Source organism: Rattus norvegicus, chromosome X, assembly GCF_036323735.1.
Source record: "Rattus norvegicus strain BN/NHsdMcwi chromosome X, GRCr8, whole genome shotgun sequence".
Taxonomy (NCBI): domain Eukaryota; kingdom Metazoa; phylum Chordata; class Mammalia; order Rodentia; family Muridae; genus Rattus; species Rattus norvegicus.
In genome coordinates this window covers 120775235-120782797 of record NC_086039.1, presented here as the reverse complement: position 1 = coordinate 120782797, position 7563 = coordinate 120775235, and the positions used below count along the sequence as shown (strand labels likewise).

Genomic DNA, 7563 nt, shown 5'->3' with positions numbered 1-7563 from the left:
ACTTCTCTTTTTCTCCATCTGACACCACAGACTCACACATTGTGGTGTCTTTCACTGCAGGCTGGCCATGTGACTGGAAATCCCCTGGGTCACATCCTCTATTTGTGCTGTGGCATAGGCGTGGCAGCAAACAGGTATCTGTGGCCCATCTGTGAGTGGCGTGGTGGTTGGTCTGCAGGTCTCTGTTTTCCTTTTCCCCTGCTGTGCTGCCAGGATTTGATTTGATTTTTATGTGTCCTAGGCATAAGACAGCTTTGGCCACCAAGCCAGGCATCAAGCTAGGGTGAACAAAGGACTGCCTTCTGCTCTGCCCTGACTGACATAAGAACACCACCACCAACATGGTGTCTCTGCCCACTGCCAGGGGGGGGGGTTCCATAATTTTTATCAAGACACTTTTATTTCAAAATATCAATTCATTACTTACCAGTGGTACTGACTCCTCTTCATGTCAGATAAGGGATTTATATCTCTCTTTCTTTTTTAAAGTTCAATCGAAGATTAGTTCGCTGAGAACTTTGTACAGTGAGTTTTGACCATATTCATCCATCCACCCAACTCTTTCCAGATCCATGCGTCTTCCCTACCCACTCAACTTTGTGTTCTCTCTTTTCCCCCCATCGACTCTACTACCCACATATTCATGCATGCGCGACCTTCCATTGGAGCGTGGTGGACATACTAGTAATATATATATCTTAAGGCTCTACACTTCAAATCTACAAATAACTCCCAACTACTGCCAGTTATTTGGTTCATTTATATGCTGCTGAAGCTTATGTCACTTTTATATTTACAGTCCAATCTGTAACTGTATTGATATTTCACACTTTTATAGGTTGACATTCAAAGCTAGCAAACATGACATTACAATCATCATTGTGTACAGAGTGTTTCATTTGATCTCTGGAGAAGATGTAATCCTATATCTCCATATACCTGGGCCACTTGCAGGGGGAATTCTACTCCTTTCAAGTTCAATTGGATTCTCTTTTTTCTTATGCTCTATCAATTGCTTGCTCATGTTACATTTAATTTTGTTTTGGTAATAGCAATGGAATCTATGGCCACACAAATGCTACATACATACTATTGATAAGCTATAGTCCTAGCTTCTCATGTCCCATTTTATATATGTACTGTGACTTTTTGGAGAGTTCCTTTTTAAATTATCTTTTTTTATAGATAAAAACATGCCTTTATCATTGTGTTATGTCTTCCAATCATTGGCATAGACTAGTTTTGAATGCTCTGACATTTTTTTATAAGTCTCCCTCCTATATAGCTGTCATTTCAGAATTTTTACTCTATTTCAATCTTGGGTGTTTTCGATAGGGTTTCGTTTCAATTGCTGTAATAAAACATGACCATGAACAACTTGGGGAGGAAAGAGCTTATTTCAGCTTCCAACTCTCAAGTCATAGTCCATCACTGAGGGAAGTCAGGGCAGGAACTCACACAGGGCAGGAACCTGGAGGCAGGAGCTGATGTCGAGGTCATGGAGGGCTGCTGCTTGTTCAACATGGTATGCTCAGCCTGCTTTCTTATAGAACCCAGGGATAGCTACAGGCCCAGGGATGGAATCACCCACAATGGGCTAGACCCTTTCACATCAATTGCTAAGAAGATTCGCTGCAGACTTGCCTATAGGCCAATTTGGTGGGGGCATTTTTCAATTGAGTTTCTTGCCTCCCAATTTACTGTAGTTTGTGGAAAGTTGACATAAAAATTCACCAGCACACTGGGTTACTGTTTGTATCTCAAACCTCAGGTCTTCTTTCTTGACTTTGTAAGGATTGCTTGTTGGAGTGCATCCTTAAATCATGTTGGTTTGTTTTGTATGTGTTTTTTTGTTTGTTTGTTTGTTTCCAGAGCAGATAGCTGGGAAGTAAGTCCCATGTTCTTTCATGCCTGAAAATGCCCTTTTAATTTTCATTCTTGTATTTGACTAATATAGAACAGGTTAAAGTTATTTTCCTTCTGACTTTGCAGGTGTTACTGTGGAGTTTCTATTTCTCTGCTGACCTTTTGTGCTAGTGAGGTGTTTCAGTTTCTGTGAGTAAATCTTCCCCACCTCTCTCTGAAAGCCTTAAGGGTATTTCTTCAATGTTTGACATTCTAGAATGGGGGGAGCTGTTGTTGTAAAATTATAAAAATAAAAAAGAGTAGTTGTCTTTTACCCTGCTAGGTCCGCACCGCGGTGCCCCAAGATATCTGCTAGATATCTTGGCGGAAACACATCCCAGTCGCACACTTTCCTACACTCAAACCCTCACATAAAAGAACACACAACACAATAATCTTTGACCCAATTGGTAAGATATAATTGCCCACTTAACATACAAAGCCCGGTACCATCCATCCCTTAGGAACATTGATAACAACCTGTAAATACACAGAGCAGAATCTTAACATCACCTGCCATGGCTTCTCCCCTCTCTCCATCTCCTGTCTCTCCTTCTCTTTCCATCTCCTCCTTTTCCTTCAAACTTCTCTCCCGCCCATCCTTCCTTCTCCTCCAATGACAGGCCTCCTTTATCCTGTACCTGCCCCACTCCTGTACTTTACAAATTCAATGGGGAGGTGGCTTCTGGTGAAGTCACCTGATTCCTGAGTACGTAACAGGGCAGCTGTCCGTGGGGCAGTGGAATTAGCATCAACATACAGATAACTCCAGGGCAAACCACAACAGGGAGCAAAAGCACAGAAGCTTCAAAGTCCATATGACAGAAAGTTGCTAATTGTGGGCATCCCAAGGACTGTTAGCTTCGCACTCTGCATCTCATGGTAGACCTGGAACAGTTTTGCAAATACACTTGCAAGCAGAAAAATGAAATGGTGGTAACTAGACTGCGTGAAAAATCAGGGTGAGATTCCCAGAAATCAATGGAATGGGGTGGGTCACTTTAAAGTGGTGTCTGACTTCAATACTTCATAGATATTTACCTGTTAACCACAAATAAATTAGTAATGGCAGAAGTAGAATGCTCTACTTTTCTAAAATAAGGAGTAATGTTCTCCAGGTACATCTAAGGACCTCCTGACAAATTAATTGTTTGACAGCCTGGGCGGCGGGAGGGGAGAGGAAAGGAAGGAGGGTGCGGGAGATGGGGAGGGAGGGAGACAGACAGAGACACACAAAGAGAAACAGTCAGAGAGAGACCCAAGCAGCACACTGCTGCCTGGACTTCAATCATTTCCTTACATGGAGAATAAACATATTGATTCTTGACCCTAGTAGAACCAGTTACGGTAATCTCGCAGCAGGTTAAATTTGGAAAGGATCTTCAAAGACAAGTGACAAATTCAGAAGGCCTGTGTAAGCAGTGTCAACTTGGGTAAACAGTGCCCAAGGGTTGGAGGAGGGAAGGGAAAATAATGTGATTACTTTTTTTTTCTTTTTGTTTTTTTGAGACAGGGTTTCTCTGTTTAACAATCCTGGCTGGCCTGGAGCTCACTCTGTAGACCAGGTTGGCCTCAAACTCACAGAGAGATCTGCCTACCTCTCCTTCCCAAGTGCTGGGATTAAAGGCATGAACCACCCCCACCAAGCTATGATTGCATTTTAATTTCAGTAAGTTAAAAGATGTCTCGAAAGGGCCTGACTATAGCATAATTATGGTTGATAAAAGTACAGAACCCCTTCCTCCAACTCCACTTTCTTTGGATATTTTCTGTCAAGAAGAAAATTTTATACCAAACACCTGGCTTAGTGTTTACATAAATTTAACATGTATGTGCCATACGTGAGGATTTGGTGGGTCTGAAGAATTTACATCCTTAATAAGTTCCCAGTGACACTGTTGCTGCTTCTCCTGCTGGTGGTGGTAGTTCTTAACTACAGGTTGACTAGTGAGAGTCTAGGTCAGACAATGACAGGAAGGAAAGTCCAAACTGGGTAAAATGCTCATCAAAAAAGTGTCCCATTGCTTAAAGTAGGTGTAAGTCTATAGTCTGTACAAATTACATCACTCCAAACATTGAGAAGCAAATGTGACAGCTAAGCTACTATTGGACAAATTTTATTTCATTAGTTTGGAGTTTAGGAAAAGCGCTAAAAGGCCAAGGGCATACAAGTTGGATCATAGATTTTAAAATGGAAAGGAGAGGAGGAAGTGTTAATGGATAGATCAATAATACTTGACAGTTTCAGGAGACAGTCTAATAAAATGGCTTATGTACACTGTGACTCCCTGGGAACAAATGTTGTCAGACTAGTTTCATTATCTGTCATAGGTTTGCTAGAGTGACATTTGCTGAACACTACCTGAGGACGTTCATCCTTTTTTTTTTAATGTGTACAAAACAGTACAACAGGGACTGGTTGTGAGGATAATTAAGAGTGGAGTTAGTAGCTGGTTGCTCAAGCCTGCTCAGATAGCTCTGGTTAATGATGACAAGCTCCCAAGGGGTAACCTCAAGTCCTGTTACAAATCTTTGCTCTTAACAATTTTATTAATGACTTAGATGAGGAATCCTCAAAGATTAGAGTATATTAGAATATCTTGGTGGAAAGGGCGTGACTGATAGAAATGTACGGTTCATGTTTCTAATCCTCGGCTCTGTTTTCTTCAGGTTCTGGATAGGGCAATAATCTTTTTCTTTTCTTGCAATGTTGGGATAGAATCTAGTTCCTTATGCATACTAGGCAAGTGTTTTATCACTGAGCTTATATATGTGTATATATATATGCGTGCATGTATATATATATGTATATGTATATATAATATATATAATATTTACTTTGGTCCATGTCTATGTTAGGTTGTTGTAACAGAGCACCTGATTTGTAAAGAGTAGAAGTCTACTGTATTTCATAGTTCTAAAGGATGGGACATCTAAGAGCGTGGTACTGGAGTCTTCTGGAATTCAGGTAAGGCCTTATAGTGTTTCAACTTATGGAGGCAAAAAGAAGGGGAATCAAATGCACACAGAAGAGAGAATGCAAGGGCAAGGGGTGATCTTGTCTTATATGATCTACTCTTAGAGTAAATAATCAACCACAAGACTGAGAACTTGTGTAGGAAGGGTACTATCCATTCATGAGGTATTTGGATCATCACTTAGGCTACAGTCCTCAGCACTGCCATACAAGATCAATAGGTTCCAACACATGAACTTTTTGGTGGACACTCTCAAATTATGTCAATCTATATTGTTTTAATTAATTATTTTAAAAAGAAGTTCAGGAAGCAAGAGAATTGACTCATTGGTTAAGAGCATGTGCTGTCTTTCCAGAAGACCTGAGTTTGATATTTAGTACCTGTAACAGGGGCTTACAACTGTCTGTAATGTTAGCTAAACAGGTTCCAACATTATGTTCTGGTCTTCATGGGCTGTGTGTGTGTGTGTGTGTGTGTGTGTGTGTGTGTGTGTGTGTGTATGTGCACAGTTTTGCTTTTGAGAAGATAGGCTACACACACCTTTTATTATTTCTTCCACAAATGACACTAAAAACTCTTGACACTAATAAGACAAAAATAAGAATACTGTGATAAATGGAGAGAAAGTAGACTATTTAGCAATCTTGGAGCCTAAGAAATGTCATGATGTAGCTTCCCTGGGTTTTCTCTTTGGGTTATGTATTCTAGAGTTTGAGTTAAGAAGGCATCTATTTGGAATTGCTAATGATTGTAGACAAAGAGAAAAGAGGGCCATCGAAAGGCTGTTCTCTTTAGCCAAAAGATCAGTAAAGGGTTGCCTCGCAGGGCATATTTTTAGACAGCATTCTACTCTAGCCAAACACCACAGAAACGCTCTAGCAGGGAGCCTAGACTTCTACCCACACAAGGTTATAACAACACATTCCAGTCCTCCCACTAAGTGGTATCTGAAGAGGCCTGGGAAAGAGTCAGGACTTTGAATGCTGCCAAAAAGGAAAGTAGTAACTTGCCTTGTGGTGCCTTTAGAATTTATAGAAAGGAGAGTTGAGAAAGTGTTGTATAAGCCAGGGAAGGCCCACAACCTTCATTCCTACTCAGTAGGTTCTTCCTCAGATGTGGAAGGGAGTCAAGAGGATAACCTGGACTTTCACCACAAATTAGCAGTACACTGCGTTTACTTTCTCCTTTTTTTTTTTTTTTTTGTGACACAGCTATCACAGGAAAGCAGCTAAATTCTCAGGCTTAAATATGATTCAAACATATACAAAATGTCAAGGCTTCATTAGAAAATCTTTGGTTGAATCAAGAACCAGGAGAATCTGCAAATGATTTTTAAAAAGGATAGTGAAAAATATATTTATTAGACAGCTTTATAACGCTAACACAAACTACTTGAGATAATTATAAGGAGAAAAGATGGGTTAGAGAGATGACTCAGTGGTTAAAAGTACTTTATGCTCTTCTAGGACACCCAAGTCCAGTTCCTAGAAGCCACACTGGGAAGCCTATAACTCCAGCTCCAGGGAATAGAATATGACATCTCCTAGCCTCTGACATCACCTGCACATACATGGCATGCACACACGAGCGCTCTCTCTCTCTCTCTCTCTCTCTCTCTCTCTCTCTCTCTCTCTCTCGTGCGCGCGCGCGCGCGCGTGCGCGCACACACACACACACACAAATTTAAGAAAATTGAAAAGAACAAAATGTTTAGTGAGGTTTTGTAATTCGAACTTGGAAGTTAGAGCATTTGGAGGGCTGAGGCAAGAAGACTACCTTAAAAGTTCGAGGCCAGTTTGGGGAACAAACAGAGAAAGGAGAGGCAAAGAGATTGATTTGGAAATTCCTTTTGACGTTCTAGTCCATGACTGGTCAAGGCCTATTACCTTTAGGCTTTTCATAGTAGTAGCTAGAGAGCAAGAGCAGGGAGCTTGTGACAGAAAGAATCTGCCCATCTCTAGGTCAGTAAGTGTTACAATAGAATGGGAAGTCATAGTTACAAAAATAACTAAGGGATAAATTTAACCAGAGAGTAAAAGCATATGCACACTGAAATAAGTTTAATTTCATACTGATGAAAGGAGGAATATTTATAAGAGTTATAGAAGTAGCAAGCATTCAGTTCTCAGCATCCACATCAGGCAGCCCACAGCTGCCTGTAACCCCAGATCCAGGGAATCTAGTGCCCTCTGACCTCTCTGGGCATCTGCGCTCATGTGACACATGAGCACAGACACACACACATTAATGTAAATAAAAATAAGATGTAAAGAATAAAAATGTGGGCTGGAGAGATGGCTCAGAGGTTAAGAACACTGACTGCTCTTCCAGAGGTCCTGAGTTCAATTCTCAGCAACCGCATGGTGGCTCACAACCATCTGTAAAAGAGATCTGATGGCCTTTTCTGGGGTGTGTCTACAGTGTATTCACATACATAAAACAAATAAATCTTTAAAAAAATCATTAAAAATGCCTTCCTATTTAAAAAAAGAGTAAAAATGTGAAGTCAAAGAAGTAAAGAGTATGATTCTAGTTAAGAAGAGCTATAAAGATAGGGTGGGGAGGGGTTGGGGATTTAGCTCAGTGGTAGAGGGCTTGCCTAGCAAGCGCAAGGCCCTGGGTTCGGTCCCCAGCTCCGAAAAAAAGAAAAAAAAAAAGATAGGGTGGGGAAATGTACAAA

General features: G+C 40.8%; 1 non-coding gene across 1 annotated transcript; it reads right to left on the bottom strand.

Annotated features, from left to right (window-relative positions):
• Window positions 1-228: 228 nt before the first annotated feature.
• LOC120099476 (small nucleolar RNA SNORA48) lies at window positions 229-369 on the bottom strand. The gene has a single exon (XR_005498649.1). It is a non-coding gene; the product is annotated as a small nucleolar RNA SNORA48 (small nucleolar RNA).
• Window positions 370-7563: the final 7194 nt, after the last annotated feature.